The 12,349-nt window shown below is 41.7% G+C and overlaps 1 protein-coding gene across 3 annotated transcripts in view; it reads left to right on the forward strand.

Moving 5' to 3' along the window:
- Positions 1 to 12,349, forward strand: part of LOC121871044 (integrin alpha-PS3-like) — an 86,168-nt gene that overhangs the window by 5,535 nt on the left and 68,284 nt on the right. The window contains exon 1 of one of the 3 annotated variants that reach the window (XM_042373127.1): positions 7,551 to 7,704. The exons of the other annotated variants lie outside the window; for them this stretch is intronic. The gene's annotated coding sequence lies outside the window, so the exon portion shown is untranslated. Of the gene's footprint in view, positions 1 to 7,550; positions 7,705 to 12,349 lie in introns of those variants that run through there. 3 annotated transcript variants of the gene reach the window in all.

The following is a 12,349-nucleotide window of genomic DNA, read 5'->3' on the forward strand; positions in this document are numbered from 1 at the left end:
TCATAGGTGTTATTATTTTGTCGTGTTTTTTTTTATTTTGCCACACAAAAATTGTATACGATACCTTAATACAATATAATATAATATCATATTATTAATATGATAACAGGCGAATGGTCTTTACACCTAATCTTATTAATTAATCTTATATGAGACTGGGTTTTTGTCCACTTTTGGGATAAGAGGCTGGGATTTTGTCCGCTGGGATTTTGTCCACTGGCTTTTTGTCATGGAATCATATACAGGGCCGTCCCTAGGAGGGTGCGGGGCCCGGGGCAACTCAGCCACTGCGGGTCCCCAGAAAATAGATATATATGGAGTCAGATTATGCGGTCAGAGGAACCCACCCCACCAACCCCCATGGGACTGTCGCTATGGATGGTAAGGTCACGGTTGCGATGGTGGCGTAAGCCGTCAGGTCAGATTAACCAGTCAACAGGTAATGTGTCCGAGGTCACTGGGTCTAGTGCTGGGCCCAGCGGGGCTCCCCACACGCGCGGGGCCCCGGGCGGTCGACCCTGTTTGCCCCCCCTAAAGGATGGGCATATACTGTATATATATATATATATATATATATATATATATATATATATATATATATATATATATATATATATATATATATATATATACAAGTAGATCACTGTAGGTGCGCGTGATCTAGGTATATGCTGACAACCACAAGGAAGGAAGAAAACACGAAGTTCCCAAGCGCTTTCGTGTAATTCACATCTTCAGGGATGAGTACAGACTAAAGAGAAGTACAAAACAAGGTGTATATATACAGAGGAGGGTGAGACCAGGTCCACAATGGTCAGGTATTAGGTAATGACCCTACTAATCTTTAAATAGCACGGCAACGGTCGGTAGTCAGGTGACCCAACCTTCTCACCTGGTTACAAATCTTCTTAATTACAAAATTGTCCAGTTTGTACATGCCGTTACTCAAATTCATGTTGACTGCTTCGGTATGTTTAACGAGACTAGATTCTATTATGTTCCTACTGTCAATTGAATTACATGGTAATATTGAGGAGGCATTATCCCAGTCAATGCAATGTTTATTACCCCTCAAATGAACAAACAGAGCATTGGATTCCTGGCCTGTCCTAACACTATATTTATGGTGTTTAAGTCTAGTTACAAGATCTTTACCTGTCTGGCCTAAGTAAAACATATTACATTCCTTGCAAGGAACCTTATAGTATAAATGCAGCCACCTGTATTGTTGGGGGAGTTCTTTCCTGGTGGTTTTAACATTAAGCTGTATGAGTAATAAGAAAGCCTTGACTGAAATATAACATGTAATTAAAGCTGACTATACGTAAAGAACGCTTATGCAATGTTTCTAGTGCAATACTGCCAATTTTAAAACAACGCCACTATAAGCAGAAACTTAGAAACTTGGTATAAAGTAATGTGGTGGCTCCTGTAAAATTTATCTGGATATTTTATGCTGCACAATAACATGCATACATTGTACTACATTCGAAGTATTTAGAATAATGAGAATAAACGCATGTACATACAAGAGAAGGGGAAGTTTTATCGAGAAACAGGGAGAGTGAAAATAATTAAACCTCACGCTCTGGATAATAAGGTGGATAACAACGAACAGACTCATCACCTGAACGGCTAGTAAGCTGAGAAACAATTAGATATATATCCTCGAGAATTACAACACACACACAAATGTAGGCATGCAGAGAGAGGGTGAAGGTGGACCAAACATATGTTGTATTAATAAGTGAGTCTGGCACCTTCACCTGCCCGCTGACACTGTGCCACGGCTTACTCTCCTGTCACGCCTTACTCTAACCCTGTCACGGCTTTCTTTACTCCTGTCACACCTTACTCTATACACCTGTCCACCTGTCATGGCTTACTGTATACCCGTCACGGCTTACTGTGTATACCCGTCACGGCTTACTGTGTATACCCGTCACGGCTTACTGTGTATACCCGTCACGGCTTACTGTGTATACCCGTCACGGTTTATTCTATACCCGTCACGGCTTACTCTATACCCGTCACGGCTTACTCTATACCCGCTTACTCTATACCCGTCACGGCTATACCCGTCACGGCTATACCCGTCACGGCTTACTCTATACCCGTCACGGCTTACTCTATACCCGTCACGGTGTTACTCTATACCCGTTACGGTTTACTCTATACCCGTCACGGCTTATTCTATACCCGTCACGGTTTACTCTATACCCGTCACGGCTTACTCTATACCCGTCACGGCTTACTCTATACCCGTCACGGCTTACTCTATACCCGTCACGGCTTACTCTATACCCGTCACGGCTTACTCTATACCCGTCACGATTATATACCTGTCATGTGTTATTTTATCCCTGTCATCGTTTTTTCTATACCTCCCACGGTTTACTCTTCACACATTTCCCCTCCCACCATTGGATATTGAGCATCTCGCCCGGAAGGAAACAGCAATCATCGTCCTCTCTTTGTCGTATTTCCTGGATTACACTGGGAGTTCGTGACGTCAGAGGTCTTGTGAAATATCCTGCGTCAATCATCCAATGCTGGCGGTGTGTTGAGTGTTCTGTCTATACATTAACCCCTTCATTGAGATGGTAACCGTCGAGTACGAAGACTTAACCCCTTAAGTACGATGCCTTAACCCCTTGGGCTTGAAAACTTATACACATCCCCCCCACGGTGCCACATTGACACATGAGACGAAGAAAGGATACCGACAACGAGGCCTGAGAGAACATTACGGGAGTTGTGTAAGGGCCTCGGGTAGTCACCATAAGAACATAAGAAAATAAGGAGTCTACAATAGGTCGGTTGGTCTGTACATGGCAGCTCCTGTCGAGAGTTACTTCCACTCTCTATCATCCATGAATCTATCCAGCCTCCCTTTGAAACTTTCCAGCAATCCAGCACTTACTACAAGGCTGCTAAGCTTGTTCCAATTGTCCACCACCCTATTTGTAAACCAGTTCCTTCCCATCTCCCTCCTAAACCTAAACTTATCCAACTTGAATCCGTTGTTCCGAGTCTTATCCTGCTCGGATATTATAAGAACTTTATCTATATCACCTTTATTGATTCCTTTCACCCACTTGAATACTTCTATCATATCTCCCCGCACTCTTCGTCTTTCTAGGGAATGCAAGTTTAGTTTCTTTAACCTATCCTGATATGGAAGGTTTCTAAGTCCCGGAATCATTTTCGTCATTCTTCGCTGCACCGACTCTAGTGAATTGATATCCATTCTATAATAAGGGCACCAGAACTGAACCGCATAATCGAGGTGCGGCCTGACTAGCGCAAGATATAGTTGCAATAAGACCTCTGCACTCTTATTACTTACACTTCTAGATATAAAACCCAATACTCTGTTTGCCTTATTTCGAACATTAACGCACTGTTTTCTAGGCCGTAGGTCCGGGCTTACAAGTACCCCTAGGTCTCTTTCACAAGTCGACTTCTCTAGGTTGATGTTGTTAAGGCTGTATACATTGACAGTATTTGTTCTTCCAATATTAAGTACGCTGCACTTGCTGGTGTTGAATTTCATTTGCCATTTTTCAGACCACCCCTGCAGTTTATTTAGATCCTCCTGTAATGCATTTGCATCCTGCCCTGAATTAATCTGCCGCCCTATTTTGGTGTCATCCGCAAACTTGCTTATGTCACTGCTGATCCCAGTATCTAGATCGTTTATGTAGATTATGAACAAGAGTGGGCCTAGTACTGACCCCTGGGGAACCCCACTGGTTACACGACCCACTCACGAGATTGAACCTGCAAATTAGTGTGGTATAATTTAAGAATGAACTAATTGATACGCATTTTGCGGGATATAGTTCACTTGCAGCACCGTGGTGTACCTGTGTATGTTGGGGGCGGGGGTCATGTTCTCAGCTTAGACGTCACTTTGATACATTTTGTTTTTCTCTGAAAACTTTTACCTGAAATCTCATCGGATGTCAATTATGGCTCTAAAATGTGATCCTGCATCTCAACGATTACCTTAAAAATTTCCCCAACCTCAAATTGTCTTTATTATGAAAAAGTTATAATAAATAATACGTCTAAAACAATTATTTTAATTATATATTAAGAAAGCTTCACTTCTATCGCCGAGACCCTCCTCATCTCCAATCCCACCCAAGGAGTAGACTTCCCAGCACCTTATCACGGCAGTAAACCAGCTGTACAGTGAGTTTGTTTTGACACCGTAACACTGCAACTCAAGCCAAGTTTCCAAATGTCGGCAACAATATTACCTTCAAGGACAGAACACTTAAGTTAAATAGATGCATATAATTATACAGATATATACTAATATAAGTATCAGATAAGACTGCATTCTATATTTTATTTTATAAAGTACGGCAACAGACACACAACACTACTGACCATATTCTACGTGTCATTCCACTAGAAGAAAGGGCATCATCCCCTAGTATATATTACTAAAAGCTATGGTAAGTAATGTGATAATTAAGAATAAAGATTTATGATGAAACACTCAAGATAAAGGAAAGATGAAGGTATATGTAAGAAGTTACAATGAAATAAAATGTTACAACTGACGCTTTTAGTAATTTCGATATTCTAGTCACATCTCCCACTCTTGAAGTTCGTTACGAGGAACGGTCCGTCTAGATATAAGAACATAATGGAGGAAACTGCAGCGAGCCTATTGGCCCATACTGGGCAGTCCCGTTTACGCCCAACCCCTATTACTCATATAAGCATCCAACCTGTGTTTGAAGCTATTCAGCATATTCGAGTTAATGATGATATTTGGTAACTTGTTCCATTCATCCACTACTCTGTTTCCAAACCAGTGTTTACCTATTTCACGCCTAAATCTAAATTTGTCTAATTTAAAACTATTGTTACGAGTTCGCTCCTGGTTGGATAGTTTGAGTACCTTTGTAATGTCCCCTTTGTTTAGCCCTGACTTCCACTTATACACCTCTATCAGGTCGCCCCTCGCTCTACGTCTCTCGAGGGGAGTGCAAATTAAGATGCTTTAACCTGTCTCTATACTCAAGGTTCCTAATGACCGGGATTAGTCTTGTCATTCTCCTCTGAATTCTTTCCAATGATTCTATATCCATCCTGTAATACGGTGACCAGAACTGAACTGCATAATCCAGGTGTGGTCTCACAAGCGCAAGATACAGTTTTAGGATGACATCGCTAGTCTTGCAACTAACACTCCTTTGTATGAACCCAAGTACTTTATTAGCCTTGTTACGAGCAAAAACACATTGTTTACTTGGCTTGAGGTTCCTACTTATCTGAACGACCTTCTTATTAGGCCTAATAGTTTAGTTGCTTGATTCACCTTTTCACAATGGCCCGAGAATTTCAGTTTATTGTCAACATATACACCCAGGTCCTTTTCGTATTCGGTCTATTAATGCAGTTTCTTCGTCCCATTGGGACATGTTATACGCCTCCTTACCGTTGGTGCTACCCAGGTGCATTCTCTTACACTTCGTGACCACCCTTGAAGCTCACAGAGAGCTTTCTGCAGCTCTAACGCAGCCTATTTGGTTCTTAATTTCCCTAAATAACTTGGCATCGTCCGCAAACATTTGCATGGAGGAGTGTATAGCGTCTGACATGTTATTTATGAAACAAAAAAATAACAAAGAGCCAATACACTGCCATGCGGTACCCCGCTTGTCACGGGTACAAACACGATTTCGTACCATTAAACGCCACATACTGCTTCCGATCATCCAGAGTCTCCGATCCGCGCTAGGACAAACCTTTTCGGGGTGAGAATTGTGAATTCTTGAAACAACCTGCCAGAGAGTATTGTGACGGCACCAAGTGTGAGCTGTTTTAAAACCAGACTTGACCAACACTGGAGCAGGTTCACATAAGTTCAGGAGCCAGTACATACCCAGTACTTGCCAACAGTGTGTAAGAGACGTGACCGACCGCCTAAGCGGCTAACGAGCCGATCAGTGGCGAAGAGGATTAAAAATGAATTCATCCCCCTCTCATCCCATTATAGCTTTAATATTGCTACCTGGCTAACGCTAAACGATCACACTCAGCTGAGGAAACCCGTTGTTGTCAGTGTTATTTTGCATCGTAATGTCTCCCAACTGATACACTGTACACTTCCCTCCTCACCTCAGTTTCCCGCTCCCCCCCCCCCTCTAACCACAGAAAGGCACCCTCTCCCTCATCCTTACCGAGCGAATGCTTCGAATTCACACTTCAGAGTTCGGGGTTCATACCTCAGGAAGAGATGAATGGCAACGCTCAGTGGAAAATCCAGGAATGGTCGAAGGAATGGCTGCTGAGATTCAATGTCACGAAGTGTAAGAGGATGCACCTGGGGCGTACCAACGGTAAGGAGGCGTACCATATGTCCCAGCGGGATGAAGAAAATGTACTAGTTGAGACTGTGTGTGAGAAGGACCTAGGTGTGTATGTTGACAATGAGCTGAAGTTCTCGGGCCATTGTGAGAAGAAGGTAAATCAGGCAAATAAATTATTGGGTCTTATAAGAAGGTCGTTCAGATATCTAGACGGTCCGTCCCTCGTGACGATCTTCAGGAGTGAAGTGCTTCCCCATCTGGAGTACTGTCACCCCATCTGGTCCCCGAGATATGCTAGGGACTGTCAGTTGGTTGAAAATGTTCAAAGGAGGGCCACCAAACTGGTGCCTGCACTTCGGCACCTCAGCTACCCTGAGAGATTGGAGCGCCTGAACTTGCCTAGCTTATACTACAGACGGGCAAGGGGGGACCTAGTTGAGGTTTATAAGCATCTCAGGGGGCACTACTCAGTTGAGTGTCCTTACTTGGAGCTGGCGGACGCTCGCCCCACAAGGGGTCACAGCTCAAGATTGAAGAAGCCGCAAGTCCAGAAAACCGTGAGGGCAAACTTTTTCGGAGTGAGGGTTGTAAACTCTTGGAACAATCTACCAGAGAGTGTTGTGACGGCACCGAGTGTGAGCTCTTTCAAGAGAAGACTTGACCAACACTGGAGCGGGTTCAGGTACATTCAGGAGCCGGTGCATGCCCAGTATTTGCCAACAGTGCGTGACAGAGACGTGACCGATCGCCCGGGTGGCTAGCGAGCCGACCTTTTGGTGAAGAATATAAAGGAAAAGAGACGTGACCGATCGCCCAAGCGGCTAACAAGCCGATCAGTGGCGAAGAGGATAAAAGTAAAAGTAAAAGTAATACAGAATATATACGGTGTACAACAACACCCAGACTAAATCACTGTACGATAACAGATTTCATAGATAAATTCAAACTCGTTAAAGAGATGGAAAGCGTAAACCTGTACCATGTATTCGTGACGTTACGCACCATGATAGCCACTGGCCAGTGAACGATAATAACCAAAACTAAATCAGTAAAGATAAAGAGGGGCGGTGTACTGTACGATAGTAAATAACTTTAAGAGTATGTGTCATAAAAAGTGGTCAGTGTACGTCTGTATGATAATTAACAAGCTCATGTACGTCAGTGATATATGTCAATCATTCACTGTACGACAAGCGTACGCCTGGGTAATGTGAAAACATATGGCCAGCACAGAGCGCAGTGTTCACAACTTCACATCCGGTTTGCCCCAGCTTGAAGAGGGTCGCACCGTCGCACGGGCGTTGTCACTTACGTGTCTTCATACCCAAACTTGTAATAGCATAGATCTTCGCTTCCATCCCAATAAACAGTAAGTTCTCAATAATTAACAGTCTGTTGCCATTTGTATTGTTATTAAGACTGGCTCCTTATGAATGCACCAAGCGTCTTCCCGTTTTTTTTACAGATTAGGACAACAGGGATTACTGTGCATAAATTCGTAATTCATTAAGTTGTAACTGGACTGACTTCAGTGAATGATCTATCACGACGCCTAGATCTTTCTCCTTATCGACAATATCCAAGAATGTGTTATTAACAGAATAATTGTGATTAGGGTTGTTGTATCCTACGTGTAGGGTCTTACATTTATGTTAAAGAGCATTTGCCTGTCTCGAAACCATTTGAATAGCTCATGCAAATCTTTCTGCGTTGTTACGACACTGTCTTGACTTGTTACCTTTCCGAATATCTTGGTGTCGTCCGCAAACATGACAGTTACTCGATATACTGTATTTCCATTCATGATTTTTATGTAGATCACGAACAGGTAGGTCCAGGGATAGAGCCTGGTGGTACTCGACTGAAATCCTTTTTCCATTCAGAATGTACTCTATTTATTACCCTCATATATATATATATATATATATATATATATATATATATATATATATATATATATATGTATATATATTTCATGTAGATCCACAATGAAAACGTGGATAAGATCAATCTTGATAAAATCACACGGGAAAAGGGAAACAACGGAGCACCTTAGCTTTCGTCTTTATTCAAGACATCTTCAGAGGCAACTGGATTACATAGACAAAGAGAGGCTTAAATATACAGGGTGACCTTAAAAACATGAGGCTGCGTATTTGTGACTGAATTTATTGACGATGAATTGAAACACATTCGTTCCATTGCACAGAAACTCGGGTACCCTTCTGTGTTTGTTGATCGTTGTTTTAAAAGGGCTAAAAAAATCCTTTCATTCCTCTCAAACTAGGCAAATTTCCTACACTTAAGAATAATTTGACTGCCCTATCGTAATGAATTTGTCCCGTTAGTTCGGTCCCTCAAGCTTCTAAATATTAATGTTGTTTTCAAGTATGACTCAACCATTACCAATATGTTAATAAGAAACAGCCCTAGTTTGAATGTAAATGGAAGTGTTTATTGTATTCCATGTAGCAAATGTAATTGTAATTATGTAGGACAGACAGGAAAAACACTGCAGCTCAGAATCAAACAACATAAGTATAATATCAGAATTGCATCTGAAAGCAGTGCCTTGTTCGTTCATATTAGGAATAATAATCACCCCATTGCTTGGGAAAAAAGCTTAGAAGTATTTAAATCATCTTGTGTCACAGAAAGACTTCTGGTTGAAGCTCGTCTGATTAAGGAATTAAAATCAATAAACCGTAGTGATGGTCAGTTCAAAACTGATAATATGTTACATAAATTTATTTGTCAGTGGCCCAAGGTTAAAAATGCTTTGAAAACCTTTGATCTAGATGTATGATAGTTATTTAGTGGGTCCCTTATTTTTGACCTGACCAGTCACGTCAACCCCCTTCTCTTAAGCTCCTCTACGTGTGTGTTGGTGTGGGGATAAGTGGATGACCTCATGATGACCTGACCTCATGTTTTTAAGGTCACCCTGTATATTTAAGCCTCTCTCTGTCCATGTAATCCAGTTGCCTCTGAAGATGTCTTAAATAAAGACGAAAGCTAAGGTGCTCCGTTGTTTCCCTTTTCCCCGTGTGATTTTATCAATATATATATATATATATATATATATATATATATATATATATATATATATATATATATATATATATATATATATATATATATAAATAATCAATGACCTCACCATGATTCGAACCCTCGACCTACTGGGTGGGACTAGGGAACGCTACCGACCAACCCACAAGGACACTAAAAGCAGTCCTAGGCTCTGTTATATTTCACACAAAGCCTGTTCATCGAGCTGATGGCGCCATGAACCTCATTGGGAACTGCCCGTGCCGCGTATGTGGTTTCAGTAGCATTTTACCGAATCCAGGCTTTGTGTGAAATATAACAGATCCTAGGACTGCTTTAGTGTCCTTGTGGGTTGGTCGGTAGCATTCCCTAGTCCCACCCAGTAGGTCGAGGGTTCGAATCCTGGCTGGTGAGGTCGTTGATTATATGTTCAAAGTCCGTATGTTATATGGACTAAAAAGGAAGTATATATATGGTACCTCGTGTTTCATACCAGCTGGATTCGGTAAAATGCTACTGACACCACATACGCGGCACGGGCAGTTCCCAATGAGGTTCACGGCGCCATCAGCTCGATGAACAGGCTTTGTGTGAAATATAACAGAGCCTAGGACTGCTTTTAGTGTCCTTGTGGGTTGGTCGGTAGCATTCCCTAGTCCCACCCAGTAGGTCGAGGGTTCGAATCCTGGCTGGTGAGGTTGTTGATTATATGTTCAAAGTCCGCATGTTATATGGACTAGAAATGAAATATATATATATATAAATGTATATATATATATATATATATATATATATATATATATATATATATATATATAAATGTATATATATATATATATATATAAATGTATATATATATATATATATATATATATATATATATATATATATATATATATATATATATATATATATATATATATATATATATCTTGATAAATCACACGGGAAAATGGAAACAGCAGTACCTTAGCTTTCGTCTTTATTCAAGACATCTTCAGGCAACTGGATTACATGGATTTACATGATATATATATATATATATATATATATATATATATATATATATATATATATATATATATATATATATATATATATATATATATATATATATATATATATATAAATACTGTATGTATGTATGCTGATTGGTTGCTTGGTCCCTTGCAACTGTTGATTCACCAGTTGCAGGGGAGAGTATCCACTACACACTCAGCTGAGGAAATCCCGTCAGTTTTGTCAGATCGTTATCCTGCATTGTAATCTTTCCCAGTTATAATATTGTACACCTTCCTTTCTCCCAAGATAAAGACACCAAGTTGCACTCTCTTACACTTTACTTTTTATCCTCTTCGCCACTGATCGGCTTGTTAGCCGCTTGGGCGATCGGTCACGTCTCTCTTCCTTTATATTCTTCACCAAAAGGTCGGCTCGCTAGCCGCCCGGGCGATCGGTCACGTCTCTGTCACGCACTGTTGGCAAATACTGGGCATGCACCGGCTCCTGAATGTACCTGAACCTGCTCCAGTGTTGGTCAAGTCTTCTCTTGTAAGAGCTCACACTCGGTGCCGTCATTGAATCTTGGCAACCATTTCTTTGATCATTCTTGAAGCTCGCACAGATCTTTCAGCAGCTCTTCATAGTCTGTTTGTTTCTAAATTTCCATAAATAACTTGGTATTGTCTGCAAACATTTGTATGGAGGAATGTATAGCTTCTGGCATGTCATCCGTCCCTCGTAGCGATCTTCAAAAGTGAAGTGCTTCCCCATCTGGAGTACTGTCACCCCGCCTGGTCCCCGAGATATACTAGGGGCTGTCAGTTGGTTGAAAATGTTCAAAGGAGGGCCACCAGACTGGTGCCTGCACTTCGGCACCTCAGCTACCCTGAGAGATTGGAGCGCCTGAACTTGCCTAGCTTATACTATAGATGGGCAAGGGGTGACCTAGTTGAGGTGTATAAGCATCTCAGGGGGCACTACTCAGTCGAGTGTCCTTACTTGGAGCTGGCAGACACTCGCCCCACAAGGGGTCACAGCTCAAGATTGAAGAAGCCGCAAGTCCAGAAAACTGTGAGGGCAAACTTTTTCAGAGTGAGGGTTGTGAACTCTTGGAGCAATCTACCAGAAAGTGTTGTGATGGCACCGAGTGTGAACTCTTTCAAGACAAGTCTTGACCAACACTGGAGCGGGTTCAGGAGCCGGTGCATGCCCAGTACTTGCCAACAGTGCGTGACAGAGACGTGACCGATCGCCCGTTGGGACATAAGAACATAAGAATGCAGGAAACTGCAGCGGGCCTATTGGCCCATACTGGGCAGTCCGATTTACACCCAGCCGCTATTGCTCATATAAGCATCCAACCTATGTTTGAAGCTATCCAGCGTATTCGAGTTAATGATGATATTTGGTAACTTGTTCCATTCATCCACTACTCTGTTTCCAAACCAGTGTTTACCAATTTCGCGCCTAAATCTAAATTTGTCTAATTTAAAACCATTGTTACGAGTTCGCTCCTGGTTGGATAGTTTGAGTACCTTTGTAATGTCCCCTTTGTTTAGCCCTGACTTCCATTTATACACCTCTATCAGGTCGCCCCTCGCTCTACGTCTCTCGAGGGAGTGCAGATTAAGACGCTTTAACCTGTTCTGTACTCAAGGTTCCTAATGCCCGGGATTAGTCTTGTCATTCACCTCTGGATTCTTTCCAAGGATTCTATATCCATTCTGTAATACGGTGACCAGAACTGCACTGCGTAATCCAGGTGAGGTCTCACAAGCGCAAGATATAATCTTAAGATGACCTCGCTAGTCTTGTAACTAACACTCCTTTGTATGAACCCAAGTACTTTATTAGCCTTGTTACGAGCAAAAACACATTGTTTACTTGGTTTAAGATTCCTACTTATCATTACTCCTAAATCTCTCTCGCAGTTGGATTTCTCAATGGCATTGTTGTTCATC

This window comes from Homarus americanus, unplaced genomic scaffold (assembly GCF_018991925.1).
Source record: "Homarus americanus isolate GMGI-L3 unplaced genomic scaffold, GMGI_Hamer_2.0 scaffold52512, whole genome shotgun sequence".
NCBI classification, from domain to species: domain Eukaryota; kingdom Metazoa; phylum Arthropoda; class Malacostraca; order Decapoda; family Nephropidae; genus Homarus; species Homarus americanus.